This window comes from Simochromis diagramma, unplaced genomic scaffold, assembly GCF_900408965.1.
Source record: "Simochromis diagramma unplaced genomic scaffold, fSimDia1.1 OVJJ01000438.1, whole genome shotgun sequence".
Taxonomy (NCBI): Eukaryota; Metazoa; Chordata; class Actinopteri; order Cichliformes; family Cichlidae; genus Simochromis; species Simochromis diagramma.
Genome location: NW_024387263.1, coordinates 534 through 13,319, shown reverse-complemented (window position 1 = coordinate 13,319; position 12,786 = coordinate 534). Strand labels below are relative to the sequence as shown.

General features: G+C 38.1%; 1 long non-coding RNA gene across 1 annotated transcript; it reads right to left on the bottom strand.

The window, feature by feature from the left end:
- Positions 1 to 6,448: 6,448 nt before the first annotated feature.
- LOC120715412 lies at positions 6,449 to 9,935 on the bottom strand. The gene is made up of 2 exons (XR_005691626.1): positions 9,290 to 9,935; positions 6,449 to 6,742 (listed from the first exon to the last, which is right to left on the bottom strand). It is a non-coding gene; the product is annotated as an uncharacterized LOC120715412 (long non-coding RNA).
- Positions 9,936 to 12,786: the final 2,851 nt, after the last annotated feature.

Below are 12,786 nucleotides of genomic sequence, written 5' to 3'. Positions count from 1 at the left end.
CCCACTGCTTAAACCTTGTCATAGTAGATGCAGTCCAAAGTGTGCCTGATGCAGGAAATTTCTGTTCTTTGCTAGAACGATTATACACATTCATATCTGGATCTTACGTCCATCAGAAATGGCTGACAGTGCAGCAGGAAATGTTTCATGGGGTACTAAGAGAACTGCAGCGCCTTAGTGATACACGTTGGTCTTCTAGACATATAGCATGTCGCAATATCATGGACAGGTTGCCTGCAATTTTGCGTGTACTAGAAGAGATCTCATCAGAGAACAATGCACAGACAGCTGTAGAAGCAAAGGGCATTCTGGTTCAAATGGATCTAAATTTTGTTGGATGCCTTGCACTCTTCAGAAAAGTATTGAGTGACTCTAATATGTTATCAGAAATGCTTCAGTCCAAAACTGTTGACCTGTCTAAGGCTATAAACCTAGTTGAATCGCTTAAGGAGACAATGGTTTATTACCGAACTGAATCCTTTTTTGATGACTTGTGGACTGATATTGTAGAAACATGTGAAAAAAGTGGCATTTCAACCCAACACATCCCAAAACGATCAATACAGAAAGCAAGAAAACTTCATGATTCTCTTGTTACTTCTACCCTTGGACAGCATGCAGACCCAGACAGCAAACAAATGTTCAGAATCCAAGTATTCTATCCAGTTATAGATTGTATGATAGGAGAAATGGAAAGACGCTTTTCTAGGCTGAACTGTAATATTATGAAAGGTGTTCAGGCATTAAATCCATCAAGTGGCACATTTTTGAGAGAGGAGGATGTACTACTTCTTGCCCGTGCTTATGACTCCAATACTGATGATCTGAAGCATGAAGTACCTCAGATTAGGCGAGTCTTAGAAAGACTTGCAAAGAGTGATGAAACAGTTCCTACCACTCTCCTACAATTTGTGAGTTTCTTGGAGTCGTATAATGATGTGTTTTTTGAACTGTTCTGGCTGTGCAAAATAACTGTAGTGTTGCCTGTCAGCAGTGCATCTTGTGAAAGGACCTTTTCTGCTTTGAGGATAATTAAAAACTATTTACGATCAACTATGACAGAGGAAAGACTGTCCAATCTGTTAGGTTTTGTATTGTTGATTGTCATTTATGCTTAGAAATATTTACTCACATATGCTTAGAAGTGTATAATCATTTGTAGATTGAAAGAATGTCTCATCCTAGGAGGTCTGTAACAACTCTGTATGAAGAGGGGAGTGGGTTCACTCCTCTACAGAGTGTTCTGGCATAGATCACACACCTCCTAGGAGAGGTCGTATCTTCTCTTGTTGATATATGGCATAGCAAACACACGTATATCTGTTCAAGTATAAGAGCCTTTTGTTCAGATGGACCGCTAGACTCCTGGCACCAGCGTTTGGGGAGTCTTCACAGGGTCACACCTTGACCTCACACACACACACACACACACACACACACACACACACACACACAGAGGCAAGGTACTCTTTGTGTGTATGTAGACGTCATATGTTAATGAACCTATGCATATTCATGTAACCTCAATAAAAGAACAGTGGTACGGGAGAGCGGGCGAGAGCAACTGGGGTCAAGCGAAGGAACGGCGCTTTGTCCGGTCTCTCCCGTGCACGAGAAACATGAAGAACTTTGCCTACTTGTGTCTTGCTTTGCAGTGTAATTATATTGTCCTCAACGTTCCAGCGGATGGGTTCAAGCTACAAACCTATCACAATCTGTCTATACTCAGTATTGAGTCCAAATGCACAAAAGCATTGGATTTGGATGAGTCTGTCAGACGGTTTGCTCATCAACATGGAAATCGCCACATTCAGCTGTTGTAGACACAATATTCTTCAACGTGGCCTAATGTAATGAAAAATAAACTTTAAGTATTTCACTAGTGAATCCTGATGGTGAAAAATGTTTTTTTCATATTATTTTGTGCAGTGTTTTTTGTAAAGTGCAGATTTCTGACCTTTTGCTGTAAATGTAAGGATGTAATACACTTTTGAATGTATTTTCAACATAAAAAGAGTGTGAAACTTAATTAAAAATACAAGTCCAACTTAATCCACCTTGTATTGTGTAGGTTTCTGGATTTTGTACTTATTGGGATATATGCTTATTTGTTGTATAGGCTATATAGTACATAAAATCCAAAATATTTTTTAATGTAACTGAAATATTTAGTTATTTCGGCTAATGCCAAAAAGAATGTTAGACTATGTTATTTTAACATGGCATGTATTAGAAAATGTAGCACCTGCAAATGTGTAAAGAAATGGCTTCGACTTTGCCACCCTATCTGATCTCCATGCCACCCTCATGCCACCCCAAAAAATTTTCTCTAGATCCGCCCCTGGCCAGAGGCCCGGCCCAGGAGCTGAGATCTGCTTCTGGGATCTTGATGCATTTCCACATATGTTGATACACTGCTGACCGCTCACCGGGGTGAATCCAAGTTTCAGTCAGGAACAAAACATCCAGGTGCAGGGCAAGAAAAAGATAATTTAGGATGAAGGTTTTATTCACCAGCAATCTTGTGTTAAACAATGCCATCCAGCTCTAAGTTACCTCGTCCCCGACAGAGGTGCGTCTCAGCTTACTTAGGTGCCTGTGTTGAGCACGAGTCCCAGAGGTCCCACTCCATGTCCGAAGAGGCGAGCACACCACTGGAAAGGTCGGATAAAATTGAACTCCAACAGACAGATCCAGTGATGGCTGAGCGATTTGAAGGATGGTGAATGGAAATTGCAGAAAGTCTGGGAAGGGAGAAGAGTTAGCCGCAGCATGTGCCTTAAGTCCTCTATTAAAAAAAACAGAATCTTGATCCTAGCTCCACTAGTAATTATCAACCTATTTCAAAATTGCCATTTTTAAGTAAATCACTAGAAAAAATAGTTGAAAATCAGTTCAGGTCTCTATTATGTAAATTGCACATTCTTGACCCTTTTCAGTCTGGCTTTCAAAAGCAGCACTCTACAGAGACAGGTCTCTTAAAAGTTTATAATGATCTATTAATGGCATCTGATGCAGGGAATTGTTCTGTGATCATTTTGCTTGATCTTAGTGCAGCCTTTGATACCATCCATCCATTCGCTTCCACTTATCCTTTTCAGGGTCGCGGGGGGCGCTGGAGCCTATCACAGGTCGCCAGTCTGTCGCAGGGCCAACACACAGATACAGACAACCATTCGCGCACACATAGTGGCAATTTGGATTATCCAATTAACCTATCCCCACAAGCTGCATGTCTTTGGATGGTGAGAGGAAGCCGGAGTACCTGGAGGGAACCCACACAAACATGGGGAGAACATGCAAACTCCACACAGAAAGGCCTGATGGTGGAATTGAACTCAGGACCTTCTTGCTGTGGGGCAACAGTGCTAACCACCGCACTGCCTGGATCCTTTGATACCATCGATCACAAAATCCTACTTAACAGGCTTGTTATGGAAATTTTAACAGTAACCTGCAAAACACCCAGTGAGCGTGATTCAAAGTGGATTTAATAAACACACTGCAATGTGGAGAGAAACATCCCAGCCAAACACTAGGATCATCTCTGAAATTTGGCCACTGCCCTGACATCTTATTTACACACACAGACACTCTCAAACATTCCACAGAACTTCACCTGTCCCTATAGCTTCAGTCCAGCTCACCCATGACCCTCTCCCACTCTGTCTGAAGATCTTCAAGTCTACAAATGGGTCCACTGTGAAGGTGCAATAAAACTTGGGGCCCATCGTGATAACATTCTACATGCATGCATACAACTGGTGTCAGGAGGGATCTTGCTATACTAAAGTGAGAAAGGGATTTTACTATTATTAGTGTGATATGATTAAAATATGTGATTAATACATCAGAAAAGAAATCTGCCACCACAACCACGAGCCCCTGGTAACAGCTAAAATATGTTTTAGTTGTCACATGCTGCAGTGCAACTAAAAATGAACCCAATAACAACTACTGTACAAACAAAATTTATTTTAAAAATTGTTTTTCCCTTTTTTTATCGATCATGATCCACATAGTGATCCTCTCTCAGTGATGATCACCTTCAGATACTGAACAGTCAGTTTCTCGTCACCCCATGGGAAAATTTATTGTCCTCTCCTGCTGTAATCCAACCATCACATAATTTTTTTTCTTGAACATGCAAATGCACATAGTGAAAAAAGTATTTCAAAAAAGGTTTCATGCATGTTTCTTCTGACTGACGGCTCCTTCAACCTCACATTTATACTGATGTTAAACTAGTAAAAGCCAAAATGCAAAAAGTGTCAAAAGTGACTGAGATCAAACAAAAAGTCATGTTTGAACTTTTTGTTTATGTTTGATATTAGTTTGACACATTAGAGACTAACACCCATCGATTTCCTCGCCAATTCAGGAAAAAAAACACTGGAGTGCAACAGCTTTCTGCTAATACTGAGCAACACTTTAGCTTTGCACTGACATTCAATCTGTAGCTAAGTGTCTAAGCACAGCTGCTGCAAAATAAGAATCATTCTGGAAATTGACTAGGGCAGTAAAACATCTTCTCATTTTATTAACATTTAGAGAAACACACACACACAGTCGCAAAAGTTTTTTATTCAGACTTGTGCACTCTTAGGCTTCCTGTCAAATGGCATGAATATTAAAAAGTATTTCAACGGTTAACAGAAAAAAAAAATCAACTGAGCCAATAACAACATAATACATTAGAGTGTAAGTGTACATGAGAACCCTTCTTGGCAAATCTTCGAAAAAGTAACATGATCATTTTTCTATCTACAAAAATTTCACATTCATTTACAGTAAAACATAATGAGTGAACATGTTTAACTAAACTGGGTCAAATATAATCTGAGAAGTTTCTTCATCATTTGCATCACTTGGGGCCATTTTAAATTTGCTTGTCTCATCACTCATCACATTGTTGTTTTTACTGATCCAGATAATAAACTATAACGTCTTCAGATGGGACAGTTTTTTAGAGTTACAATTATTTTAATCTGTTATGATAAAAACAAACCATCACTGTCCCCATGAAAAACAAGAACCTCAGAGAAACTTTGTTTAGTAAATTATTTATAAAGCTGCACAATTTTGTGGATGAACAGATATCGTGATGACACAAAGAATTCAAATTATTATTTTAACAATATCTCAGCAGGACAGTATAAGTTTTATTACTATAAGCTTAAAGTTAGGCAACTAAAATGAAACATTTTACTGTGTTTGGTACATTTGGTGCATAAGAGGATTTCTTGAAACATCTTCATGTCATTAGTAAATCTTTCAAATGCAGCTCAGATTTGTACTTAAAATGGTGAAGGCAGTCAGGAGGAAGAGCCATTAAAGAGCAGGAGAGGAAACACTGAGAGGACCAGTAACTGTAGCGATGTGCGATACCACTGATTTCCTTTCTGATCCGATACCAAGTAAAATTCAGGGTGGTAAACTCAATGTTTCATCATATTTCATAATACAATATATAATTGCATTATGTAATTGTAATAATTATATAATATTAGAGCTTCATAATGATTACAGGACATCAGACTATTTGTTCTTATTGCTTAATAATACAAAATTATCATATAGAAATAAAAAACCTGAAGTTCTGCGCTATTTGAACACGTTGCCTGCAGCACTAAAGGACTTCGTGAGAGACATCTCTCTCCCCCTAGCAGCACCTGTCCCTGTCCTCCTCTTCAGTTCGCCTCAGCATAAGCTCATCATATTCTGTGATATGATTTACTCTGAGGTATTTGACGAGGTTATTGGTGTTGCCACAACACCTCACTGTCTTGCCACGTGTATCACAAACTGTGTCTTGGCTGTTTGTGGAGGTAAAATACACCCACATGTGACTCCGTTTACGCTCAGCCATTGTTGTGAGTGCGCACGCCAGGGGCTGCGACACATTTAAACAGCTGTATTTCGCATATGACTATGACAGGCGTAAGAGGAAATAGTTCCTTCCAATTTAGACGATCCGAATGATATAGTTTCTTTCCACTGCGTTTCTGTTAATGAAAAACTACAAATTTACCCCAACGTACTAAAATATCGATAATTTAATATGACAATCGATTCTAGAACATAAATTACTGGCATAGGAAGAATCGATATTTCAGTACCGATCCACACACCACTAAGTAAATGATCAAATTAAGGTTTAAGTGATGGAAACGTGACTGTGTATTGTAAATATTAACATGAGGATGATCACAGTGTCCTCATCACTCCACAGTGATTTTGATGACAACACTCCGACTTCTCTGAATGATGACTATTATAATAATAATAATTATTAATAATAATAATAAAAGAATAATAATAATAATGAAATATAAACACAGAACAGTGTGAAGGCTGTGACAGACTGTGACAGTTTGGGTGATCTTCAGGTTTTCAAAAATCCAACTTCTCACTCTGAAGTACTCTGTGATGTTGGAGAGTAAAAATGTTAACCTTTTATTCAAAACTCTTGACACGCCCTCTCTCTGAGGGAGCGTCCTGAGCCAAGATGAACACAGTTAACTCAAAATGTTTTTACATTAGAAGCCAGTATTGCACAACAAAAAAGAGCCAACACGTCCTAGCTGTTGTAATTACACTCTCAGCTGAATCAAAGACAAAAAAAACAAAAAACAAAACAGAAACATGGTTCAAATATGATCATCTCACACTTTTTAAGATCGTTCAGAGTTGAGAACCTGCTGCTGCTCTGGGGAGCAGCCATTTCCTTTTCTTTGTGATCCTGCAGGAAGGAAGTTAAAATACGTGTATTTAAGAAAGACACAACTAGACTGGTCACACACTGAGTGAATATAAACAAAGTTTTTATCATCTTTGACATAAATCAAGGTGATAAAGAATTTGTGATATTCCTGCCAACAATTGATGAATGTTGATATTAGGATTTTCCAAATTAAAATTGATTTTAGCTTGAATAACACGACATTGATTCATTAAATCCTGAATCGACTTTTTAAATATTAATAAATATAATTGTATTTAGCCAGAAACACCAGAATCTCAGGTTAAAGCTTTCATTTTAAAAATCACCAAAGAGCTAAAATAACAAATGAGAGCAGGTAAACGGATTCCACACAAAGATGTAAATGCAAAGCATGGACCCAACGCATCAGAACCTGTGAGCTGTTGACTTTCAGCCCCGAAGGCTTGTCTGTGTATGTGCTGCTGGGGCTGAAAGCTCACAGATTTTGATGCTGCAGGTTTTGTCACTCTCCAACCAAAATTTATTGAAGCAGGAGAAAAAGAAGATCAAAACTAAGCTTTGCATTTAATAAATATCATCATGAACTCCCTTATACCTTTGCTGTTTTGCTTCCACCACTATAAAATCACACTTCCTGCGCAGCTCTCTCTCTCTCTCAATGTACAACAAGAACAGTTTCCCATCTCAAATTTCAGTTTTCCACATTATTTGCTTGCTTATTATGAAATAGTCTACCGTTGTGTACAGTGCTGTCTGCTGCTGTTTTGTTTTTGTTTGTTTTTTTCAAAAATTAGCTGGGACAAGAAAGCCTAATTTCTGCTGTTCAATACTGAAAAAATGAAGAAGAAACTTTTTAAAATTATACCAAATTGCAAAACGCTTGGCTGTGTCTCTCATAAAACCTCTGTAACTTTGCTCTCCTTCACTTTAGCAGCATCAGGTAATGTTCATGTGTTGAGTCATGGTTTTCTTTCATTTTTGTTCTACTGCAGAATATTTTTAAGGAGCCTTATCTGCTCAAAAAAGCCAGGCCAAGAAAATCTCCCTCATGTTTTTCTGCGTTTTATCCTCAGTTACTTTGACTAAAAGGCATCTGCTGTGATGCTCACACCTCTGATGAAGTCTCACAAGTATCAGTATTGATAAATGATCAGAATTATAATATTTCTTACTGCCTGAGGTAAAATTTCCTCAATTCAAATCGAACTGAATCAAGACTTTGTGAATCAGAATTGAATCGATTATAGAAATCAGTGACAATACCAGATGCATGGGCATAGATTTGGCATGGACGGCAGGGACATGTCCCCACCAATATCCAGCAATTATTGAATTGTTGATCTGTCAACGTCTCATTCCCACAGCGGTGCAGAAAGAGTTAAATTACGTTCTCTACTGGAGTCCTACCTCATGTGACAAATATGGCCAATGTGATTGGCTGAGCCTTTCAGGGAGCTCTGTTTAGTTTTAGCAGCGGCAAACCTGCGCTGCGAGGAGGAGAGGAGGACGGCAGCAAAGAGGAAGAACCTGGATATAAGAAAGTGTTTTTCAAAGAAACCTGTGAGTCACTTAAAGTCAAGTTCACTCATAAAATGTGTCCGTCATAATAACGTTACAGGCTATGCTAGGCTTTGGCCCACATCAGTCTAAAATTGCATGTAACCATGAATAACGTTTTTTGGAAACTAACTGCACAACAGGCAGCACTATTAGTTCTCTCAGTCTCAGAGCAGCATTTCTAATTTTGATTGAAACTGTCAGAGAAAACGGCAGCCTCGAGCAAGCCCGGATATTAGTTTACAGAGGCTGTTAGAATTATATGTCTAACGTTAAAATGTTGGTGACACAATAATTTCATCCTAATGATACTGACATATTCATAGGGTTAATTTTTGAGACAAAATATCATCATGATTTTGCAAATATTCCACCTTGGAGTGCAGTTTGCACAAATTGTTTGAAAAATGCACTCAGCCTACAGACATTACTGAGTGACTCATCAGTAATGTTTGTATAGTGCCTAAAATGTTGCATGATTTTGCTGAGAGATCTTTTACTTTGTGGTAATCTTAGATGAGTAGTTTTATGGACAAAAACCAGCAGGTCATTCAGTGTTCCCTTAGTGCTAATGTGTCAGAGATGTTGGTGTACTATAACTGAAGTAATGTTGTTAGGTCCTTAAAGTCATATTCTTTTATTGTCATGACTGTATTTGAAGCTATTTTTATGTTTGTATGATACCTGATTTATATGGATTATGGCTGAAATAAACTAAAGCCTAAAATACTCAGTCAGTCATTTGTTTAATAGTAATTTAACATTATATAATTCACATATAAAACTATGAATTGTAATTTTAAATGGTTTAAAAGCATTTAGAATAGCATATGTAGGCAAGTATATTTCTCCTTTTTTTTTTTTTATCAAGAAGCAAAGACAAAAAGGAAAAAAAAAAAGAAACGGGGCAGGGTTCGGTGGTTGAATCATCCGTCCCCACCAACACCTAAACCAAATCTACGCCCTTGACCAGACGGCTATGTGTGTGTGTGTGTGTACATTAGTTACCTTTCTTCAAACTGTATCCTTTAACCTTAAGCACAACACCAACAGCAACAACAATAACAACAACAATAAAAGCACCGATGAGTGCGGCAGCCCATTCAGGGAGCACTGAAACAGAAGAGAAAACATTGGTGTTACCCAGACTGCAGGGGTTTCCAAATTCATAGGCTGCATCCTCCTGAGGACCCGGCCTTCACGGTCTTCATGAATTGAGCGGCTGTGAAATTGCACGGTCTAGCCTTCAGTTTTGCGTCACCAGCTGTCTTGGTGGAGTTTAATAAACTCAGCCGTCTGCTCCTTTCTATTTAAAATATAACAGGACACTAAATTCTTAATCATCTCACACTTATGTTTAATCAGTTTTCCATTTGACATTTATTCAGCTGTAATCTCACACAAACTGATTTATTCAGGAACAAATAAAACACTGAAAAAAGCCAAACGATAATATTTTAAGTTATGTAAGTGACTTATATATCATGTTCAACCTGAGTAGATAAAGACCGTGCGGGGGGTTCTTGCCCTGGTTAGCTATCAAGCTAGTGGATAACAGACGTCTCCGAAAACGTCTGAGCACTTTTGGAAATATGTGATGTCTTGATAAACCAAGCAGATATTTGAAGTTTACACAGCTACATCCTCGCCTTAAAATATGTTAAAAGTTCATTTTCTGACCCAGAAAGAGTAATAAGAGTAATATTAAAACTTAGTAGCTACCACCATTGTTGGAAACTTGAATTGGTTGGGCCGCGCTATGAATTCTGGGATATGGTGGGCCACAAAGGATACACCCAACCCATCCTTCAAATTCGGGGAAAAGGAGGACACATTTGTCGGCCGGATTCGGAGGAGTCTACGAATTTGGACAGCCTTTGTCGCATCGCTGTGATGTAATCGGCCTACAAATACAACCTCAGGAGGATGCAGCCTATGAATTTGACTGTATGTCAGGAACAGACAGCAGGTTTAAACAGCGAGCTCAGTTATGTCAGCATCGATCTAACTTCCTGTTTCCTCCTGCTCGTCTCCACAGCTAACAGGCTGGTTCTGCTCTGAGCTGTGAGGATGATGATGTTGGAGCTCCTCTATTAAGGATGTTTGAATCTCTGGGTTGCTGCTCAGAGACTCCTGCTTTCCTCCTGCTGAGCCTCCTTTCCTTAGCATTACTTCTAAAAACACATTTTTATAGACCGACTTCAATATGATCTCTTTTTATCACCCTGTAGAAAAATCCAGAATAAATAAAGGCTGAAAACACGCTGTGTGTAAAATGAACCACTGATTTAAGATTTAGTTTGAGCTGTTAGGAGGAAACCTGTTTTCAGACACTAATACTTCACTGTCCCTGTGAGTCATTTACTTTTCACTGCTGTTACACCAGTTTCTACCTCCAGGAAAACAAATGTCAATTCTTTTGCGATCAATTTTGAAAAACTGTTGGCTCTTCTGATGAACACACTGGCACTGAACACTAACTCTCAAACTAAACTATATGAGAGTGCAGTGAAGCGACCCTTCATGAAAAGAAGTTTGACATATTTACCAAAAGCTGAGAGTTATTCTTTAACAAAGACACAGCTGTGATCATCTTCATCAGCAGGTTAACAAAACTAAAGGACAATTTAAGGAGTTTTTTTTCTGTGTTCTGGTTTCAGATGAAGATGATTTATTTCCTAAATTAGAAATCTGAACTTGGACAGTTTCTTTGACGCTTTCATATCCCTTTTCTCTTTAAAACCTTAAACCTCTGACTTTATCAGTGGTGCAGATGAAGTTTGTGTGGAAACTTCATCTGCACAAATATGTCTGTAATCTCACTGAAACGCACAGAGGAAATAATTACAGGTTTCTATTGTCATGCAATTAAAAACCTTCAGAGTGTGTTCAGGAAAAGAAATTAATACACTCTAGCACAATCTGTGACCTATTAAGTAATAAGTGATCATGAAATAACAGGTTAAGAAGTAAAAAAAAAAACCCAAATCAAATCAAATCAAATCACTTTTATTGTCACATCACATGTGCAGGTACATTGGTACAGCACATGTGAGTGAAATTCTTGTGTGCGAGCTTCACAAGCAACAGAGTTGTGCAAAATACAATAATGTAATAAAATTACATAATTTCCTTGTAAATTATTAAAGTATTCTGATTCTGAAAACAAAGTAGTATCTCCCTCATCTTAGAGTGTGTAACTTTACCACTGCTCTTATGTACATTTTAAGTTTTTATTTTTTCTCATCAGCTGTTTTACAGCTAAAGCCTTCAGTGAGATTTTGGTACATTTGGCTCAATAGTTATTTTTTCACTTTCAGGTTTAATGTCCCTGCACGCTGCCTCCACCCTCCTCCTATAACTGCATCAGTAACACACTATGCCATCACAGTGTTTGACCGCCTCAAGTCTTTGAAATTAAGGAAGGTTAAATAAACATTGCAACTGAAATAAAAAAAAAAAAAGCTTTATAGTTTTTATTCAGAACAGAGTTAAGCACTGCTTCCAGAGACCTCACAGGTTCATTGCATCAAATAAATAAATTTTAAACTGAAATTACAATTTGATTATTTTTGCAGCCCTGTTATATAACAATGTACGTGTTTGCAGGACACTGGTACTGCAGCACCATAAAGTTTGATCTTTTATTAATTTTAATTTGATTAAATTTGTTGTGTTCAGCTTTTTTTTGGACACTTGGATTTTGCAGGATAATCTAAACCTGTTTGAAATCAGTAAATGCTGATGTGTCATACAGCACTGAATTATAATAACTGCTCTTCCTAATATTCTGACCCACAAACAGAAGTGTCTGAAATTTATTAAAAATCTTTCGAGCTGGATGAGTGATGGAATTTAGAACAAATCAAATTATTAATAATATAAATGACCCCCAGTTACACTGTGCTGTAAAAGTTACTAACAACACAATAAAATCTAAATCAGTATTTTTTGTTTCTTCATTTGTCTATAAAAGGACATTTCCCTGATTTTAGATGTGAACATGTGCAGGTCCTAGGCAGTCATACAGTGTCTGTTAAAACTGTTGTAAAATGTCTTTTGTGGCTCAGGATCAGCTTTGTAAAATATTTAAATGCAGTCAGAGTAAAGCCATCTATTTTTTCAGCTGCTTCTACAGAAACTTGACTGACATTAGCACAACTGACTAACAATGACCCGTGAGATGAGTTTCAGGATCAATAATATGCAAATTGTCTTGACAACTAAATCAGTGGCCATGAGTACCATTCACAGAGAGTTGGGGAATGGCTACATTCACAGCATTGTAAGCTGGTGACAGATGGACCCTTAGGCCCCCTCCTCGATTCAGAGATGGTCATTCCCTTTTCACGTAAATGGACTCCTTGACTCCGCGCTCAAACCAGCGTTCCTCCCTGTTCAGGATGTTACATCCTCATCATTGAAAGAGTGTCCACTGGCCTGTAGGTGTAAACAGACTGCAGAGTCCTGACCTGACGAGGTGGCTCTTCAGTGTTGTGCCATCC